General features: G+C 40.8%; 1 long non-coding RNA gene across 1 annotated transcript in view; it reads left to right on the top strand.

The window, feature by feature from the left end:
- The window catches only part of LOC142827020 (uncharacterized), a 78,161-nt gene that overhangs the window by 20,407 nt on the left and 35,219 nt on the right, over positions 1 to 22,535 (top strand). The window lies entirely within an intron of this gene.

The raw sequence follows: 22,535 nt of genomic DNA, 5'->3' as shown, positions 1-22,535 counted from the left end.
TATTTGTAGGTGTTCTAGCTCAGGGAGTTGACTCATTTTATAGACAATCAACCATTTGTGATGACATGGAACTTGCATCATGTGTGAAAGTGAATATTCATGGCAAGACTATTGATTTTAAAATTCACTCAGGATCTGATATTACAGTTATCTCAGAAGATACTTACAATCACCTTCAAACCCTCTCCTAGTTGAGGTCACCTGATACAGCTCTGACTAGGGGTACGTCTAGACTACATGCCTCATCCCAGGAGGCATACCTGGGTGGTCGACAAATGCCTTTGATGTCGACACCCGCGCGTCCAGACTACCGCGCTGAGCCGACAAACAGCGAATCAGCTGTTTGTCGGCTCAGCGCGGCAGCCATGTAAATTTAAGTGAAGCAGCGATTATTTAAATCACCGCTTCATTTTCCTATGCCTGGTAGCCTAATCTACATGCCTCTGACCACAGAGGCATGTAGTCTAGAGGTACCCTAGGAATTCAGAACTGCATGGGCCAGTTCATCACAGAAACAACTTACAAAGGCAAAAGTGATGTGTTAAGTGTGTTTGTGATCGATGGACCACAGACTAACACCCTTCCCAACCTCATCGGGTATGTCTACACAGCAAAATTATTTCGAAATAACAGCCCTTATTTCAAAATAACTTTACTAGCATCTACACGGCCAAACCGCTATTTCGAAATTAGTTCGAAATAGCAGAGCACTTATTCTGAATTTGGTAAACCTCATTCCATGAGGAATAATGCCAAATTCGAAATAGCTATTTTGAAATAAGTGCTGTGTAGACACTTATTTCAAAATAGGGGACCTCTAGCCCTTCGAGGTTCCCTGCTGGCCACTCCAGCCTCAACCAAGAAAGCTCCTCTTCCTCCCCCCCTCCCCAGAGCCCTTAAAAAGGTTGACTCTCTGACCACAGCGCCTGTCCAAGCTCCAAGCCTGCCAGCCCAGAGCCAGCAGTCACTGCCCGTGACCCAGTGGTCCCAAAACATGACCCAGCAAGCCACTGGCAGCCAACCCTCCACCACTCCCCAGGAGCAGTCTGCCAGCTTCCAGGAGCCTGACAGGGCCTGGAGAAGGTGGGCACCTTCCTGTTCCAGGGTGGAGACCATGGACCTTATTCAGGTTTGGGGGGGATGCCCCCAATGTCCATGATCTCTGCACTAGATGGAGGAACGTAGCTGTCTATGGCAGGATAGCTGCAAGCCTGGCCACCAAAGGCCACATGCGAACCCAGGAGCAGGTTCACAGGAAAATCAAGTTGGTCCAGTGAGACCCCCAACCCTGAGCTCTCCCTCCATCTTCTTCCCCTTGCTCTCTCCTCCCAGCTCCCTCCTCCCAGGTTTCCTCCTTCCCTCTCCCACCTTCTCTTCTCCCCTCTCTCACCTCCTTTCCCCAGTCTCACCAGAGTTTCATCCCCCCCCCCCCGTTTTGTTAAATAAAGAGTTTGTGTTCATGAAAATACATGTATTTTATTTTACATCAGGAAGGGGGGTTAGGGAAGGGTAAATGGAAGGACGTGAGGGAGGAATGAGGCACAAGCCCCCAGTGGGGCAGACCAGGGAAGCTCTTAGTGTTCCTCAGGGTGAAAGCTCTCCTACAAGGCCTCCTGGATACTGACAGACTCGTGGATGGAACCTCCCAGATTGCAGCCTGCAGAAAGTGCAGCCAGGTTCACAGCAACGCATCCATGAGAAGCACCAGAGTGCCCAGGGGCAGCTCTGGCTCCATGTTGCAGAGTGCTGTGGTGTCCCAAGTGAGGGCAACCAGAGCATACAGAAACAAAATGCTTTTCTGTCCCTCATCGAGGTAGGCTGTCCGGGGGATCCCTTTAAGCACAGGCCTCAGATAGCCTCAGGCAGCAGCCACACAAAGTAACTCCTGACCTGATGCCCTGCTGGCCCTGGTTCCTGCAGTCAATTTGTAAGGAGAAAAAAGATAGACAAACAGAAAAAGAATTCAGGGCCCAGATCAGATGTAACAGAGCAGCAGTGGAGAGTTCAGTGGAAACAGCTGACATCTACAGTTTGCTCCTCAGAAAGAACAATCAACAGACCAAATTCTGCAGATGCCAGACTGGAAGAGGACAGCACAAGGATTACAAATGGACCACAGCCAGTTGTTTCAATTCATGGGCAGCCACATGGCCAAATTTTCATTCATTCAGGTCGTATAATTGGAAAACCAGAATGATTCAGAGACATTTATCAGACAAATGTATTGAATTTCAATGAGGGTGTGAGAGTGTAAATATTCTAAATCGTAGGAATGTAGAACTTGAAGGGAGAAATGTAGTGGAATGTTAAATTCTATTATATGGTTCAATCATTAGGTGGCACTGTATGTAAAATACCTTATACCGAACGTCCACTGTATCTGGTCGAGTACTAAGGGATCTTATGATAAAGACATCTCATGTTCAGTAAGATCTGTTGACAGTCCGTATCTGGTACTCAGGAACACGACAGCTAAGAAATATAAGACATTTGCTATGAAGATGTAAACCACATTCTAATATCAGATCTTTTCACCTGTTACCAGTCATTGCTTCTTACACAAACTTTTAGGGTTAGATTCTGCCTGGCCCTTCTGTAGTTGTGCGGGGAAGGAATAAGATGCCTTACTCCATGTGGACCGCACAAGCACAAATCTGGACTGCAGCTACTGCACTAAAGGCAGTACTTGGAATAATCCCTAAGTATGTCCTTAGGGTGCTTTGCCTCACCAAGGAGTAGGGCAGAGTGTAAGTTACATCATGGCATCCTCCTTGACACCAGCTGCATGGGAGAGTATGCCACACCCCTCAAAATAGTACAATATTTCTGTGCTCTCTGAAACAGAATGTGCTCCTCCATACCTTTCCCAACACAGGGCTATGGCATTGCCTAGACCTTACTCAGCTTCTAATCCCCCAGGGTATGTCTACACTACCCCCTAGTTCGAACTAGCGGGGTAATGTATGCATACCGAACTTGCTAATGAAGCCCGGGATTTGAATTTCCTGGGCTTCATTAGCATAAAGCCGGCTCCGCCATTTTTAAAAGCCGGCTAGTGCGAACCCCGTGCCGCGCGGCTACACGCGGCACGGGCTAGATAGTTCGAACTACGTAGCCATTCCAATCTATCTGTACACCTCGTTCCATGTTCTCCAGATCTTTAATCATTCTTGTTGCTCTTCTCTAGACCCTCTCCAATTTCTCTACATCTTTCTTGAAATGTGGTGCCCAGAACTGGACACAATACTCCAACTGAGGCTTAACCAGCACAGAGTAGAGCAGAAGAATGACTTCTCGTGTCTTGCTCACAACACCCCTGATAATGCATCCCAGAATCATGTTTGCTTTTTTTGTCACACTGCTGACTCATATTCAACTTGTGGTCCACTATAACCACTAGATCCCTTTCTGCTGTACTCCTTCCTAGATAGTCGCTTCCCATTCTGTATGTGTGAAACTGACTGTTCCTTCCTAAGTGGAGCACTTTGCATTTGTCTTTATTAAACTTCATCCTGTTTATCTCAGACCATTTCTCCAATTTGTCCAGATCATTTTGAATTATGACCCTATTTTCTAGGTCAGTCGCAACCCCTCCCAGCCTGGTATCATCTGCAAACTTCATAAGCATATTTTCTATGCCAATATCTAAATCGTTGACGGTCCCAAAACAAACCCTTGCGGAACCCCACTTGTTATACCTTTCCAGCAGGATTGTGAACCATTAATAACTACGCTCTGAGTACGGTTATCCAGCCAGTTATGCACCCACCTTATAGTAGCCCCGTCTAAGTTGTATTTGCCTAGATTATTGATAAGAATATCATGCAAGACCGTATCAAATGCCTTACTAAAGTCTAGGTATACCACATCCACTGCTTCTCCCTTATCCACAAGACTCGTTATCCTAGCAAAGAAAGCTATCAGATTGGTTAGACATGATTTGTTCTTTACAAATCCACGCTGGCTGTTCCCTATCACCTTGCCACCTTCCAAGTGTTTACAGATGATTTCCTTAATTACTTGCTCCATTATCTTCCCTGGCCCAGAAATTAAACTAACTGGTCTGTAGTTTCCTGGGTTGTTCTTATTTCCCTTTTTATAAATGGGCACTATATTTGCCCTTTTCCAGTCTTCTGGAATCTCTCCTGTCTCCCATGATTTTCCAAAGATGATAGCTAGAGGCTCATATGCCTCCTCTATCAGGTCCTTGAGTATTCTAGGATGCATTTCATCAGGCCCTGGTAAGTTGCAGGCATCTAACTTTTCTAGGTGATTTTTAACTTGTTCTTTCTTAATTTTATCTTCTAAACCTCCCCCTTCCCACTAGCATTCACTATGTTAGGCATTCCTTCAGGCTTCTCGGTGAAGACCGAAACAAAGAAGTCATTAAGCATCTCTGCCATTTCCAAGTTTCCTGTTACTGTTTCTCCCTCTTCACTGACCAGTGGACCTACCCTGTCCTTGGTCTTCCTCTTGCTTCCAATGTATTTATAAAAAGTCTTCTTGTTTCCCTTTATTCCCGTAGCTAGTTTGAGCTCATTTTGTGCCGTTGCCTTTCTAATCTTGCCCCTGCATTCCTGTGTTGTTTGCCTATATTCATCCTTTGTAATTTGTGCTACTTTCCATTTTTTATATGACTCCTTTTTTATTTTTAGATCATGCAAGATCTCATGGTTAAGCCAAGGTGGTCTTTTGCCATATTTTCTATCTTTCCTACGCAGCGGAATAGCTTGCTTTTGGGCCCTTAACAACGTCCCTTTGAAAAACTGCCAACTCTCCTCAGTTGTTTTTCCCCCTCAGTCTCAATTCCCATGGGACATTATCTATCAGCTCTCTGAGCTTACCAAAATCTACCTTCCTGAAATCCATTGTCTCTATTTTTCTGTTCTCCCTTCTACCCTTCCTTAGAATTGTGAACTCTATGATTTCATGATCACTTTCACCCAAGCTGCCTTTCACTTTCAAATTCTCAGCCAGTTCCTTCCTATTTGTTAGGATCAAATCTAGAACAGCTTCCCCCCTGGCAGCTTTTTCACCTTCTGAAATAAAAAGTTGTCTCCAATGCAGTCCAAGAACTTATGAGATAGTCTGTGCCCCACTGTGTTATTTTCCCAACATATATATAGATAGTTGAAGTCCCCCATCACCGCCAAATCTTGGGCTTTGGATGATATTGTTAGTTGTTTAAAAAAAGTAGCCTAATTCAGAATAGAGGTATTCCTCTTCCCCCTTCCCCCATTAATTACAGCTAATTTTATTCCAGTGGATCTCATTAGTGTAAATTCCCAGCATGTAATTTTGACGGCATTGTTTCTAAGAGAAATAAAAGCAAGTTAAACATTCTTAATTTTTTTTACTTCAGAAATTTGTTTTAAGCACAATAAAAAACAATTCCTTCAAAGTACATTTTCTTAATAATCAATAAGAGTTCTTAATGGCTCAGAAACAAAATCATAATACACCACTATCAAAGCTAATCTACCATAAGGAGAATAGTAACATCAAATGGCTTCTCCTATAGCAACAAATTGTAATTAATTACCCAATTTGTTGGAGCGTTTGTAATATACATTTCATAGCTCCACTGCGTGATATAATCTTCCAGACAGCTTTCTGAAGAAATATGATCTAAGCATTGCCTCAAGCTGATATTATCAAATAACTCACCATGCTGTGCAAAAGAGTAAAACAAAACAAGAGTATAACGTTTCAGCTTCTAATGCCTTAGGAAACTCTCTGTTCCTTCCCAACATTTCACTCGAACAATCCCAGCTTTTTGCCTTTATATCTGGAACATGCAGCTGATCCTTTAAATATTCAACTTTCACTTCCCAATGCTTTCCTTGGTATCAGTTTGATGATTACTGCTAACCGAAAGCAAATAATGTCCCATTACTATACATCATATGCCAATCACAAAAGACTCTGCCATGTGTCTAACGTGTGCTATAGCCAATCTGTTACGCTTGATGAGAGTGATGTTAAATAAAGGCTGAGTGGATACTAATTGAACAGTTGGAAGCCCTTGGGCAGCTTTGCATTGTTCCACACCACTCCTATTAATGAGGTTATGTCAGGGTTTATGGCAATGGAGACTTTTGTTTAAAGTATTCCAGTTCACATGCCTCTTTTGCAAATTAAACAGTTACTTACTGCAACTGTGGTTCTTCAAGATGTGTATTGTAAGTAGGCATGTGCATGCTCATGTGCCAAAGCAGGACTGTAGCACTGGAATGGAATTTTTTAACTAATAAGTCAGTTATAATAAATGTATATTATAGCAAAAGTTTGGATTAAACTTAAATTCAAGATGTAGGCCTCAGACAAGCAGCTTTGTTAACTTAGCTCCATCTCTGTTTGACGTTAGCATGTTAAAGTGAAGGGATGGAATATTATAATACATAGTGATGTTAGTGTTAATAAGGCCTTGTAGTAGATAGAAAGAAGTTTAATGTTGCAAGACTTTGTAACTTTGTTAAAGTGACTTAGAAAGTACCCCTTTGTTCCATGCTGCAGTTCTGTAAGGCTGTGTCTACATTGGCACCCTTTTCTGGAAAAGGGATGCCAATGAGACAAGTCGGAATTGCAAATGCCACGGGGGATTTAAATATCCCCCGTGGCATTTGCATGAACATGGCTGCCGCTTTTTTCCGTCTCGGGGCTTTGCCGGAGAAAAGCGCCCGTCTAGACAGGATCTTTCGGAAAATAAAGCCTTTTCCGGAAGATCCCTTATTCCTCAGGGAAATAAGGGATCTTTCGGAAAAGGCTTTATTTTCCAAAAGATCCCCATCTAGACTGACGCTTTTTTCCGGCAAAGCCCCGAGCCGGAAAAAAGCGGCAGCCATGTTTATGCAAATGAAGCGGGGGGATTTAAATCCCCGCTTCATTTGCAATTGCGATGTGTCTAATTTGCATCCCTTTTATGGAAAAGGGATGCAATCTAGACACAGCCAAGAAGTCCTGGTTCAATTTAAAATCCTCTCAGTTGGAGGTGGAGGATGATCCAGGCAGCACATCATCCAGGGATGAGGACGAGGCTGTTAGCTGAACTCTTTAGATGGGGAAGCTGTGGTGGCTCCACAGGAAGGAGAACTTTGGGAACCTGGGCTTGTGGCTAATCTGCAGCTGCCAATGCCACACAAGCAGGTGATCTTGCCTTCAACTTGGGCAAGCAGGAGAATAAGGATCTCAGCTGTGAAATGGAGGAGTCCTAGGGCCTTGAAGACGTAAGAGGCAACTTCAAAGGGGTCCGAGGTGATCTGACTCATCCGGGGCCCAGAACAAGATTGAAATTGGCATTCCTGAGGTATTCAGTACATGGTGCTGAAGGCAAGGCTGGTCCTAGTGCCTAAAGCAGTACTAGAGTTCTCAACATCGAGGGTGGTGAAATCTGCCATAGAAGCATTAATTGTTACAGAATCCAGACCGCTCATTCCCCTCCGCCTCATGACCAACGAAGTGAGCCCTGAGTTATGGTTACAGCATTTTTTATCACTACCCTTCTCTTGGTACCCACCCTATCCCTTTCTTTCCAAATCATCCTTTTGTTTCCTAATATGGTGAGGATTACCCCAGCCTCTTTGCTTCCTAATATGGAGAAGCTACCTTTCCCTCTTTCCTGTTACATAGGGGGCCCCCCATGCAGTTGAGGGTCATCTTGTTTCCAAGCTGGGGTTTCTGTGGAGAATTATGAAGGCAGGCTCTTATGCCTGGATCCTGCCTTCAGCTCCCTGTAGGCCAGATCCAGCGCTGAGGCCCCCTTTATTCCCGCACCCACACTGGCACGGTGCCAAAAGGCCTGAATGGTGGCATGATTCAGCTGGGGGCTCATCAGTAGCTCCAGCCTTACAAGCTTCCCAGGATGAGGATGATCTGCAGCCCAAGGAAGGCCTCAACACCGACTCAGGATAGATGGTCTGCTCAAGCAGATGCTACTTGAGGCAAAAGTCCCAGGTCAACTGAGTGCTCATTTGAAGGATTTTCAGATGAAACAGTGCTTCTTAAGATGGGCATTGCCAAACCAGAACAAGTACTGCCTCTGGGGGTCACTGTTGGGAATTGACACTCCACATGAAGGGCAGTGCTTCACCCCTGTTATGGGCAGCCACAAGGATGCTACTTCTAACACTATGCTACTTTTTATAAAAACTAACAGTAACTAACTCTTAACTCTGTACAAAGAGCTAGGCTAAGAAGATAAATCTGAGGTGTGAAACAAAATTACACAGACTCTGACTCCAGCCAATGGATGTTGTGAAGTGACTGGATGAGGTCAGGGCAGCACTGATAGCCAAGAGAGAGGCTGCAGGCATAAGATATGAGTACCACTGCTCTATAGGTACTACTAGGCACAAGTCTCTAGCTTCAGCCTGCAGGGTGCACACACTCCTACTTGGAATACACATCTGCGCCTACTTGAAGAGCTGATAAGTCTGATACATTCTAAAGCAAGTATTCTAATTCCTGTCTCATTTCTTGATCAGTCAATTGTTTTCTTCCCTTCACCCATGTCTATACTGTTGTTTCCTTCAGTTTGAAGTCAGAGTGAACTCAACTTCATTGTGCAAAGGATCTATTTTGAACGGTGGCCCACCCATGAGGTTAATGAAGCCTTAAGGCATAATGAGGGATAATGTTTAGCTGACTTGACCTTTCTATCAGTGGCTTGGCAAGATTTTATAATAATACATTACAGCTGATAAAAAAGGCACATTTTTTAAAGAGGAAAGTTTATAGTATTTTTCCTTCCTTGTACTCAAAACCAGGTGAACCATTTGAAGTCAAATTTCACACACACACACACACACACACACACACACACACACACACACACACACACACACACACACACACACACTAACCCTGGGACATTTGAGCTCAAAAGGATGAACTTTTCAGAAACTGATAAGTTTATAAAACTATACAGCAATGAAGCACAAAAGAATAGCCTGGAATAATTTTCTAAGCAATAGAATTAGACTTGGTAGGGTGGAAAGGGACTGGACTTGATGACCTCTTGAGGTCCCTTCACGTTCTAGTATTCTGTGATTTTGCTATGGTATAGGAATAAAAATAACAAGAAGTCCTGTTTCACCTTATAGACTAACAGATATATTGGAGCATAAGCTTTTGTGGGCAAAGTCAGATTCATGTAGGAATAAAAATGTAAATTTGCTCAAAGCAGTCATGCAGTGTGGTCTGATGAGTTGATACAAAAGAGAGATAAAGCTGTTTTGTGAACTTTCGAATGTCAGTAATGTAGGTTATAATAAACAGTGCAACTTTAAATCCATTTGACTGCTGCTACAGATATTGGTAGGTTGGGCGGGGGGAGGAGGGAGAAATGGTATTAGGCAGCCATTCTAGCTTTTATCTCTGTTACATGATATTTAAGAGAACCATTACAATTATTGTACATTTTCAATGTTGACAGCATCTAACAAGAAATTTTAAAATAGCACAAAAGACGTGAATAGATTACCCAGCAAGAAAAACAGCCTGTAGAACCTTGTCTTGTCACTTGTTTCTACAGCATGTGTTTTTATTAAATTCAGTAGCCATACAGTTTTCCAAGGTGATCACTCTGGAGTCTGAAATACCCTCAGTATTCAGTAGAGAGACTGTAAATGTCTCCACATTGCTCTACTATCAAAAAGCTGCCCTGAATGAAGTACCATCTTGGGGCAGGTCACAAGAAGACAAGAGTACCTGCCTTAATTTTCCCTCTCAGGTATCCCAAGTACTCCACTTCAGGGTCACTTGCTTCAATAATATGTGGTTTGGGGTTGGTTGGTTTTTACAACCTTCCCAAACCAGCACAGAAACCATTCCTTTCTGTCCCTGGCTGGCTGCTGCTTTCATTTGCTCTAGGGAGTTTTACAAAAATAAAGCCCACTGGATGGACCCCGAAGAATACAGTGTTGAGCTCTAGGACCTCAATCCTGAAAACACTGGCTTAAATATAAACATGTGAATAGCCCCATTTAAGTCAATGGGACCACTCCTTTTTTTTTTTAAAGTTAAGCACATAATAGTAAGTCTTTGTAGGATTGGGGCTTAACAAAGTAATTGAACATAGACTAACAAATCACCAAATATTTTAAAATGGAAACTGGTACATTTTAAAATTATGCAGCATCAAATAATTTTTTAAACTATTATATTCTGTTCCATGTGTATGGCTTTACTCATTGGTTTGATTTGGCACATGTTTTTAGCTCATGCATTATTTTTACTCTGAAAAACAAAGGCTACGTCTAGATTGCATCCCTTTTTCGTAAAAGGGATGCAAATTAGACGTATCGCGATTGCTAATGAAGCGGGGATTTAAATCTCCCCCGCTTCATTAGCATAAAAATGGCTGCTGCTTTTTTTCAGCACGGAGCTTTGCCGGAAAAAAAGCGCCAGTCTAGACGTGGGTCTTTCAGAAAAATAAAGCCTTTTCCGAAAGATCCCTTATCCCTTACGAAAAAGGGATGCAATCTAGATGTAGCCAAAGGGTTTATATTACCAAATCACTGTCAAACAGAGCCCAATTTATCTGTTTCCACAACATTACTACATAATCCTTCCATACATTGTAAAAACAATGAGGGTCTGAACTAATACCTATTAATGTCAATGGAAGACTCCCATTAGGTTCAGTGAGCACTGGATTAGCCCCTTAACAAATATCTCAGACGAAATTTTTAATATAACTCTATGAAGAATAATTAAAGAATGAATAGATGTATAAACACTGAAGTCTGATCACAAATTATTTACAGTGAATAATCCCAGCAGATCTGATCCTGACTGTTGCAATTCACTGCAGTGCATATGGCATTTTTGCAAGGTAAAGTTTCTATCTGATGAAATCATGAGAAACTCTGCAGCATTTTTTCAATGAGTATTCAGAAATGGTGGTTACTTACAAACTAGGGCTTAACACTGCTAATCCTCTGCATGAAACAAATCCATTCACAAATAACAGGGCAAAAATCTGATTGAACAGGTCTGGCATTCAGGATTTGAACAAGGATTCAAGATCACAACCATTGTTTTGGGATATCCAACAAGCTTTAATCAGGACCAGGATTTTACTCCTAGTCTGAAAGATGGTACCTTCAGGAACACCATAGTTCCTATGCTAGATTTTTTGCTTAGTACTTATTCAGAAGGGAATTTGAACCAGTAGCGTAATTTACTGCTGTGTTCTTCAGACTAAAATACGTGTATCTGGAAGCTCTTCTCATGTTAGCAATACTGGCCATTCTGTGCAAGTGGATATATTTACATTTTTGACTATTTTCATTCTTTCCCTTTATAGGATGTATTATAACAGAAACAATAAAATGGCTACTATTTTCTAGTTCATACCTTCAAAGTTGAATAATGCCCTACCATCTATAAAAAAAACCCATAGTGGAGGCATGCAGAGAAATAAACTACCAGAGCAATTATTTTAGGAAAGGAACAAGCTCATTCTGAGGACTAAATTTACTTATTACCTTTTCTCTGTGTAAATAATTCATCAAGCCTATTTCATGTCAGAGCTTTCATTAGAACGATGAAATTATTTCACAGAACACCTTCCTTTCAGAACTGACATAGGTTCATCTCCTGAGATAGCAGTAGCATTGCTTTTAAGAATTGAAGAGACTAATAACATAAACCCTCAAGCTTTTCTGCTTACATTTCCCCAAACACAGCAAGAAATGTAAGTCTTTCTTTTCTAGTTTATTGCTTTTCTTTAGAGCAAAAAGAGCTACGGAATAACTAACTGGACATAATGAGCTTTCACTGGGATGTAGAAACTGTTAATCAAAACCTGTCTTCACTTCACAGAAAAAAATATATAGAAACTCATAGCTTTCTCTTTTTCTGTCTTTCTTGCTCATATTTTGTGGTTGCTGGTATTGTCTCCATTATGTTAGAATTTAGGATTTCTCAAACAGAAGATGTATTGGTGGAAAATACTTATGCACTGCATAGTGAAAATAAATACCATCCTTTAATAAACACAGAGAGGGAAGAGCTTTGACTGAATGTTTTAATCTTTCCAGGAAATATTAAAAACAATCTCACTGAAGCAAGGAGTAAATATTAAACCAGTAGGACAGTTAACGTTCTTCCTGGGATTAATATAAAAAATATGAGAAAACAGAGAAAGGATATTGGAGATATAATATGAAAAGTCAAACGGAACAACATCTGCAATATGTAACTTTGGGCCAATAAAAATTGGTGCTGGCCTGGAACACAGCCCGCTGGTATTGATATGCAGACCATCTTCCCTTGCCTTAGATCATCTCTGTATAACTATTTATAATATAAATTATTCCCTCCATCTCTCATCCAGGAATTTCTGTTTCTAGATTCAAATGCATTGTCCCCTCCTCCCCCATCTTTCAAAAGAAGCCTGCAGTCTAAACGTAGCCTGAATGGATGCTCTCACATGTAAGCAGTGATTGCTATGGACAGAATGGCCACCAGGGCACCTGTGCTTTTTCCTCTTCCTTCTTCTTCCAAAAGAACTCCCTCTTCCCCATCCACACACACCTTTTTGCAAAAGGGTTCTTTCGCAAAAAGGCTTCTTCCTCGTAGAATTGCACAAAAAGCCCCCTGTTCTTTTGATTTACTGTCAAAAGAAGGTGTTTGCAGTGTGGACGTAACTCAGGTTTTGTCGGAAAAATGGCAATTTTCCTGACAAAACTCTGTAGTCTAGACATAGCCACAGAGGTTCACTGAGAATGGGAGGCAGGGTTCAATGAGATATCCTACAAGTTTTGTAGCTATATGCAGGCAGAGTTTGGAATCTGGAATGAGGCAGGCCAGAGGAAGGGGGAAGTAGCATATGAGTCAAAAACCATTAACATTGGCAGTTCATTTAATGATTTAGATATAAGGTTGTTTTACATGTACCCCAAAACATCCCCCTTCAGTCCTGTCCGGCCCTTTGTCACACTGCATTATGCTCCCTTGCAAGTTCTCAGCAGTTACATACAGCTTTTATACAAGAACAGAGTCACCAGTAGGGAGACTATTGGATGAAAGACATTTATGTATTTCATTACTCTTCTACAAGAGGAGGGGGGAGATCCCAGGACTCAGAATCTACACAGCAATGAAACAGTTTTGCATCCTCAGCCCTGAGAACACAGGTCAGTTGGCATAGGCCAGCCACAGGTGTTTAGTTGCTTTGTAGAAATACCCTTGAAGTCTCCCGTAAAACACAGTGGCCCAGACTCTATGAACGAGTGAAAAAGGGAGAGGTGAGAGGGTACAAGGAGCTCTAGCCCCTCTTCCAACACTGCCCATAGGCTACCCACATAGCAGTCCTTCCACTCAGGAACACCAAGTACTGTAGGGGTGCTTCTACACAGCACCCTCATCTTGAAGTAAGATACGCAATTTGTGCTATAAAATTGTGTAACTTATTTCAAATCTATTTTGAAATAGCTTATTTTGAAATTTACCGTGTCTACACAGAGCCAAATTTTGAAATAATGTGCTATTTCGAGCTTTGTGCAGCGAGGTTTACCAGGATGGCGACATAGCGCACCTGTTAGTTCAAAAAATGTTTTGAAATAAAGGGAGGCTTGTGTAGATGTGGAATAACTATTTCAGGATACCTCTGGTATCTCAAAATAGCCGTGCAGTGTAGACGTACCCTTGGGGAATATCTATGCAGCCTCTTGTAATGAGTTTCAAAGCCTAGGTCAACAGATTTAGGCTTGTGGGGCTCATGGTACTATGCTAAAAATAGTTGCATAGACATTGCAGCACGACCTGGAGTCTGGGCTCTGAATTCACTTTTCTTAGTCTCTATAAAATCAGCAGGGAGGGTCAGGAAAAAGGCCTCTTTCTACCCCACCACCACTCTGACCAGCAGAACTAGCCCCTCCCATGTTGTCCTTTTCAAAGGGTGATAAAAGGGCACTGCTCACACTACGTTTTTAGTGGCATTGTGCCTGCCTGAGGAGCAATGGCACTGAGAGCCCCTAAGAGGGAATTCCTCATAACTCCATGCTAAGGGTTGTTCTTTAAAGCCATAGTTTAGTCCTGTAGTGTTTGCTGGAAACAGGTATTTGAAAGAGTTTAAATGTTTCCCCAGTCTTTCCTTGGAAATTATTAATATCTGGTCAGGTAGAAGTCCTATTGGCTATAGAGATAACATGGGGCTTTTTTTTCATATTTTCTTCCATTTAGATTAGAGTTTGGGAGGTTAGGCGTATGTCAGTCTATTGATGGAAAGCAATGCACTGGTATAGCATGTGCAATCGTAACTTTAAAAATCCATCTTTTGTAAATAATGCAACTCTCTAGACAGCTTGGAAATTCAATACTTTCCTGAACCAATGACCTGCCAATGTTAATGATTCCTGACTCAGTGCTTTAATCAGGTTCAGTGATTATTCTCTTCTTAATGCTCTTGGTCTCTTTTTCCCCCCACTGTCATGCCTCCCTGCTAATTCAGAATAATCTCCCCCTGCTTAAGGGCTATTCCAGTTTGTTTTCTTCTTTCATATCCCTCCTCAAAACTTACTATTTCTGACTAGCTTTCCACCACTCTTACTGAAATTCATGTCATTCATAATTTAGAGACACGCAGTATAGCACTTTTTTCCTAGAAAGTAACAAATGAGAAACATCGGACTGGGAAAAACAAACAAAAAGAAAAAACCCAACAAATTCATTCTTGAAAAACAATTCTTTTTTCAATAGTTAGTATTTGTAACATCACTAGGAATCACCAGTTATTGCTATAGGAGATAGAATTTGAAAATTACTTGAAACTGACTCTATATGCAGTTCATTTTTGAAGAATGCTTGCTATTCATTGTGATACAATTCTTTTATAAGATTGCACATATCACCTGTAAAACCCGTTTACAGCTTAGTTGTCCTTTACTAGAATCATTTCTTATAGTAGTTGCATAACTTTTGCCTCCAACTTATACTTACACAAGTAAGCATTACATGGCAGGATGCCTGAAAGTGCAGAAGTTGCCTAACTCAAAAAATGATTGAGTCTGAATTCAGTTGTCCAAAAGGAAAGAAAAAACATTTATGTGGAGCAGAAGAAATCCAAAGAGTTCACAGAGTTATGGGTCTCTAAAACTCCAAAGATGTTTCTTGCTTTGTTGTTTTTCCTAATCTAAAATAAAAATAATTCAGACTGAATTACATGGTCACTCTGTATGGCTGGAAAACATTATGGTATCAGATCAAGTTAAATGAATTGTTCCAGGAAAGGTAAAGCCAAGTCATAAGAACTCTACTTATTATCTTTTCAATAAATAATTTAGCAAGCCTATTTCAGACAAGAGGTTTCATTAAATACCTGAAATTATTTTACAAATCCTCTTCCTTTTATATCTGACACAGGTTCATCTCCTTAGAAACATCCATTGAGTTCTTAAATACAACAGCACTCCTATTGTGATAAACCCTCAGTAGGTTTCCTGCATACATTTGCTTTGACATATTGATTAAAGCAATTCTCTCTTTTTTCAGTAATGGCTAGTAATCTTTTTCTGAGCTAAGAAAACCTAACCTGAAAGTAATACAGGTCTTGTTCCTCTTAGCTTTTAAGCTGTTGGTTTAGTGGAAATTATATGGAACAATAATTCAAGTAAAATGGAGGAAGCTTTCTTAGCATGCAGTGCTGTCTCTGAAATTGGATTGACCTTCTTAATCTGAAATCACTTTAGCTTCAGAATTAAGTGGCTGCAGTAAGATGTGTCTTTCATTATTATCACCAACAATCTGCAGCTGGCGTCATAATTTTTCTGTATTAGATCTGCCTGGGACCTTAATGTTCAAGAATCTTGATTTGTTGGTGCTGTTGACATCATTTTACATTTTTTATTAATGGCTCAAATGTAGTTATCTGAATATTTTTGAAAATAACTGTTCTACTAATGACTGCAGTATTTGCATGAGCTACATTATTGTACATTATTATTACTGTCCACATGGAATGAACAATGTCAGCTACTGAAACACAGCTCTTGTGGAACCTGAGATAATATTTTTAGCATAAATCAATTCAATCAAAATGAACTGGAGAATACAAAGAGGGCTGTTTTTGGAAGATGTTCAAAATGGTGTCGATATAAGCAGTGCCATGATTGATTGCTTCCCCCATACACACACACACTCCCCCGAACATGCATTCATATATAAAGAAACTTTGATTCCTTTTAAAAGTTAACCCTGGGAAGATTTCAAATAATAATGGCAAAAAGCGTCAGATGTAATAATTGTAATAAAGAAATAGAAGTGAGCATGTATTTAGAATAAGCCCACAGCAAAAAACACCCAGGGCATATTTTTCATTACCCCAGTTAACAAATTAAGCTTCTCACAGACATACACGTTTGGTCACAGATATATAGTTTTTGGATGACTATTTACATTTTTAGATCAAATTATGCCTTTAAGGCTCAAGCTTGCTTAGGGTCATTCAGAGCAGCATTTTCCCAGAGGAAATTAAAAGATGGATAGTCCTAAGGTCAGGATGTGATTTACAGATTCTGTCCACTGTGCATTAGCCCACTCTGGCTGTGTCTACACTACAATGCTATTTCAGGATACTGGAGTATCCCAAAATAGCTAGCCTACATCTGAACAGCAAGCCCATTACTTCAGATTCGCTATTCCAATGTCCCAGTAAACCTCATTCCACAAGGAATAAGGGATGTTTTGGAATAGAGGGTTATTTTGAAATAAGATCAAAATAAGATACGCAATTTGTGTAGCTCAAATTGCACATCTTATTTTGAGCTATGGTGCAATGTGGACGCACCTCTGCAGGCTAATGAAGAGGCAGAGCAGAAGACTAACCTGCAAGTATTAGCCTTTTTGTGGGCTTATTGGCCTTTTTGTGGGCTATACAAAAAAAAAATCAAGGAATTTCTTGTTTCCTGCTCCTGAAAACCTACACAAGGCAAGAGCCAGTCTGGCCGGGCATGTGTAACATGTCAGGGCAGATTTAACAGCTGAAAGCTGTTTAGCACCTGTTGTTTTAAAAGGATGATTTTAGGGATGAGAGGACTGTCAGTTTTCATGCTTATTCAGGTCTTGGTCCATCTATGGAGATGGCAACATAAGTCCCAGTTGTTGACATTTGTGATGGGGACTTTTGTATTGTGGACACTTCAGTTAGGGAGTAAAATCAGAGCACTGAAAAACAAAGGACAGTGTATACCTCTGATGAACTGGAAGAATTTTTCTTTATGCTAATCTCAGCAGAAGATCAACAAACATGGCTGTGGGTTGTTAGTTAAATTTCAAAATAACTCATCAGAATGGGTAGCGGAAATGTTTATAACTTCCAGTGGTGGCTAAAATGTGTTAATATTGAGATATCTGCCATTATTTTAACTAGATATCTACTTACCCGCTTATATGTTTTCTACTGTACTATAATATCCAAGTGGAATAGACAGATGGGTAACTCAATGCCCAGGGATACCTAGAGCTAAAATATGAATAATGCAGTTAAAATCTCTCATGTCATTGACAGCAGAATGTAGCCTCTCATCTTTTTACTGAAGTGGATCAAGAGTGCTATTAAAAGGAATAATACAAGCTTAAATGTTCCTGCATTTCTAGAAATAGGTGTGGGATTTTTAAAAACAGCCTTGTCTACTGTATGTAATACCTTTTTTGGCACAAAACTGAGCATAAAGCACTGTGCAATATAGCAAAAAGAAAGGAAAATGCTAGCATTTTGTTTTATGACTCAAATATAATTGAATTTTATATTTCACAAAAATCTCTCAGAGGTGATATGGCTTAATACGGCAGAAGCATAATACGTCTGAAACTATAGCATTAAACCAAGAGTTATGACAAGTTCTGCATTCACCTTGAGTATTTAAAAATGGCACAATACTAAATGTCATGGGTATTATTCTCCTCTTGCTTTCCCTATCGTACACTGGATTCATACTACTGACACTTTTGGCCTAAGGAAACCAGCACTGATTGGTGGGATGACATCATACAGGTGTGGGATAAAGAGCCGTGGCTACAGAACTTTCAGAAGTGTAAAGCAACCTTCCTGGACCTGTGTGCTGAGCTGGTACCTGATCTGCGGTGCAAGGACACCAGAATGAGAGCTGCCCTCTCGGTTGAGAAGTGTGTGGCAATTGCTGCGTGGAAGCTGGCAATTCCCGATTGCTACTAGCCAGCTGCAAATCAGTTTGGAGTGGGGAACTATACCCTGGGTGCTATAATGCTGCAGGTGTGCTGGGCAATAAATCACGTTCTACTGTGGAGAACCATGACTCTGGGAAATATGTATGACACAGTGGCTGGTTGTGGGATCATGGGATTTCCCAACTGGAGGGGGGGGGGGCAATAGATGCCACACATTCTGATTTTAGTGCAAGCCCACCTTGCCATTAAGTGCATCAATGGGAAGGGGGCTGATGATGCTTATGGACCAGTGTAGGTGTTTCATAGACATCAGTGGAGAGTGGTCTGGAAAGGTGCATGATGCATGCATCTTCAAGAACACTTGTCTGTACAGAAAACTGCAAGCAGGGACTTTCTTTTCAGTCCACAATATTACAGTAGTGGATGTGGAAAGCCCACGCTTCTCAACCTAGAAGCTAGATCTTATTCTTGTGCCACAGATCAGAGGCCAGCTCAGCACACAGCTCCAGGAGGGTTGCTCTCTTCATCCTAAAGTTCTGTAGCCATTGCTCTTCCTCTCACATCTGCATGACAATGTGATCCCACCAAACAGCGTTGGCTTCCCGAGTGCCAAAGCACTGCTCTATTCTGTACAGATGCTCTGTGACTACCAAATGCAATGACAGGTTGCTGCTTTCCATCTCACACACAGTGTCAGGCTCCTCCAAGCTTTTTTCCTCTGTCAGTGATTTCAAGAAGAGCTCTGCTGCCATCCGTGATATTCTCACAACAGTTAACAGAGCATGGAAGAGAAGGGTGGAATCCATTCTTTCTTGCTGTAGAAGCCGCTGTGCATTGGCAGCTGGGAAAAAAAAGTATGAAAGGATGCCGGAAGCCTCTGAACAAAGCAGTGCTTAACGGGATGTTACACACAGTCCCAGGATGCCCTATGCTCTGTTCTGCAGTTTCAAAACACCTTGCGACAGATGGTGTCGCCAGACAAGAGGAGCTACCTACTGAAAGTGAATTGCTCCTGCTGCTGATGGAAGAGCTCCCAACGTGAACAAAATCAGTCAACAGAGGGAGCAAACATGACCACACATTGGCAGCTTTGCTGTTGTTGATTTCTACATGCCAACATTAGTTTTCTAAACTAAACTTGGTAGTGTAGGCATATCCTACGACTTGGGTGCTTCTCCCCACCTGAGATTCTCAGGAGCAAAATCTCTCTTTTCGGCTTTTGGAAACCACACGATTTTTGCAAGAAGCGATGGGGAGAATGAAAATGGGGCGCGTCCCTCATAACTTGTAGCCCAATGTTAACGTATTAACTGGGATGCTGCTGAGGCCCCCACCTGTTCATATCTTCCTCTGTCTGAGGAAAAGAGTAGATTGGAGCTAGATCTGCCATCTTTATTGAATGCTCTATACACAGGGCTATAGAATATTCTAACACGGGGATATTCTAACCCTCGGCTTTTCTTGATAAAGCTGTTCCACTGTGGAGGTATCCAATAGTGAGTGTGTGCCCCAGCTACTTTTTTTTAATGGCAGGGAATTAGGTATCCCAATGGAGCATGCCCCGGTAGTAAAGAGCTTGACATAGCCAGGATCTCATATCTGAAGGATACAATCTCAAAACACCACTCAGAATGAAATGCAGCACAAGTTCTCTTCTGTGGGCATTTGAAACACAAAATCAAAAAAGTTTCTGGATCAGCCCTAAAAATATATGCGTCAAACCTAAGAAAGCAAAAGATACAGCAGTGGCTTACATGTGAGAGAACGTCCATTCAGTCTGGACGCTGTCTTTTGAAAAAGCAGATCACTTTTTTGGTGCACTTTTGCAGTGTGGACACTCTCTTTTGGAAAAGTTTTTTCGGAAGATCTCTTCAGAAAAAAGCTTCTTCTGAAAGAAGCCTGTAGTCTAGATGTAGCCATTATATGAATGCAACACAAGATCCTAAACCATATGTGCTTTGACTCTGAAACTGTTAATTATTATTTATTATTGACACATTTCCAAGATAATAGTAGATGTTAGTCAGTTTATTTGCACTCATTTCATATTCCCTTAAAATGGAAATATTTTGTGCTTTTCTCTATTGTACAAATCTTCAGTAACACCTGGTATCCAACTTAAAGCATGATCACTTAGTTTTAAGCATTCAATCATTAAAGAAATTTCTCATTTTTTACACTTGCTTCATTCCCTAGCATCCAGTCCAATTCTAAAGTTCAAATATCTGGCAATGTAAAAGTAATTGAAATCCCCCTAAATCAATGTGCTCTAACTTTTTTTTTACAGGCCTCTTAGCTGCACAGATAATTCCTAACTTTCCCTGTCTCCTCCAAGGGGCCAGGAACAGTAATAATACCCAATAATTTGTAAGTATTTGTGTCTTATGTTAAATACCCTGCTCTTAGATGCATAATAAGATTTTTTTTCAAAGTTGGCTGTGCTTTTAGATGACCCCAAATCAAATCACTTCATTGTCAGTATAGTTCAGTCCCAAAGATTAGGTTTTGGAATTAATTGATAAACTTAACAGTAACAAGTCACTGGGACCAGATGGAATTCACCCAAGAGTTCTGAAAGAACTCAAATGTGAAATTGCGGAACTATTAACTATGGTTTGTAACCTATCCTTTAAATCAACTTCTGTACTCAATGACTGGAAGATAGCTAATGTAATGCTAATATTTAAAAAGGGCTCTAGAGGCAATCCTGGCAATTACAGACCCATAAGTCTAATGTCAATACCTGGCAAATTAGTTGAAATAATAGAAAAGAATAAAATTGTCAGACACTTAGAAGAACATAATATGTGGAGAAAAAAGTCAACATGGTTTCTGTCAAGGGAAATCATGTCTTACGAATCTATTAGAGTTCTTTGAAGGGGTCAACAAACATGTGGACAAGGGGGATCCAGTAGATATAGCATACTTAGATTTCCAGAAAGCCTTTGACAAGGTCCCTCACCAAAGGCTCTTATGTAAATTAAGTTGTTATGGGATAAGAGGGAAGATCCTTTCATGGACTGAGAACTGGTTAAAAGACAAGAAACAAAAGATAGGAATAAATTTTCAGAATGGAGAGGAGTAACTAGTGGTGTTCCCCAAGGATCAGTCCTAGAACCAAACCTATTCAACATATACATAAATGATCTGGAGAACGGGGTAAACAGTGAGGTGGCAAAGTTTGCAGACGATACTAAACTGCTCAAAGTAGTTAAAACCAAAGCAGACCGTGAAGAACTTTAAAAAGATCTCACCAACCTAAGTGACTAGGCAACAAAATGGCAAATGAAATTTAATGTGGATAAACGTAAATAATGCACATTGGAAAAAATAACCCCAACTATACATATAATATGATGGGGGCTAATTTAGCTACAACTAATCAGGAAAGAGATCTTGGCGTCATTGTGGATAGTTCTCTGAAGACGTGCACATAGTTTGCAGCGGCAGTCAAAAAGGCAAACATGATGTTAGGAATCATTAAAAAAGGGACAGAGAATAAGATGGAGAATATCTTATTGCCCATATATAAATCCATGGTACGCCCACATCTTGAATACTGAGTACAGATGTGGTCTCCTCATCTCAAAAAAGATATGCTGGCATTAGAAAAGATTCAGAGAAGGGCAACTAAAATGATTAGGGGTTTGGAATGGGTCCCATATGAGGAGAGATTAAAGAGACTGGGACTCTTCAGCTTGAAAAAGAGGAAACTATGGGAGGGATATGATAGAGGTCTGTAAAATCAGAGTGGTGTGGAGAAAGTGAATAAGGAAAAGTTATTTACTTGTTCCCATAATATAAGAACTAGGGGCCACCAAATGAAACTAATGGGCATCAGGTTTAAAATAAATAAAAGGAAGTTCTTCTTCACACAGCGCATAGTCAATCTGTGGAACTCCTTGCCTAAGGAGGTTGTGAAGGCTAAGACTATAACAGGGTTTAAAAGGGAACTAGATAAATTCATGGAGGTTAAGTCCATGAATGGCTATTAGCCAGTATGGGTAATGAATGGTGTCCCTAGCCTCTGTTTGTCAGAGGGTGGAGATGGATGGCAGGAGAGGGATCGCTTGATCATTTCCTGTTATGCTAATCACCTTGCAATCTCCACGAATCTTTCCTGAAGTAAGTGAGCTGCTTCATCATTTCTGTAATTCTGTCCCTGCTTGGATTTATGTTGGCTGATCACCATCCTTTATTAAACATTTCCACTGACTTTTCTTGATACCTTTCTTTCTATTTGAAGTTTAAATAAGTGAGTTAATAGCTATGTACTATCACACCATTTGTATTTCCAGAACTACTGGTTCAAATAACTATACCATTTCTCTATCACTTTTGTTATTCTCAGATTCAAATTCTGAATTATCTTCCTTAGGAAGGGC

Source organism: Pelodiscus sinensis, chromosome 2, assembly GCF_049634645.1.
Source record: "Pelodiscus sinensis isolate JC-2024 chromosome 2, ASM4963464v1, whole genome shotgun sequence".
Classification (NCBI taxonomy): domain Eukaryota; kingdom Metazoa; phylum Chordata; order Testudines; family Trionychidae; genus Pelodiscus; species Pelodiscus sinensis.
This window is presented reverse-complemented; position numbering and strand designations above follow the sequence as displayed.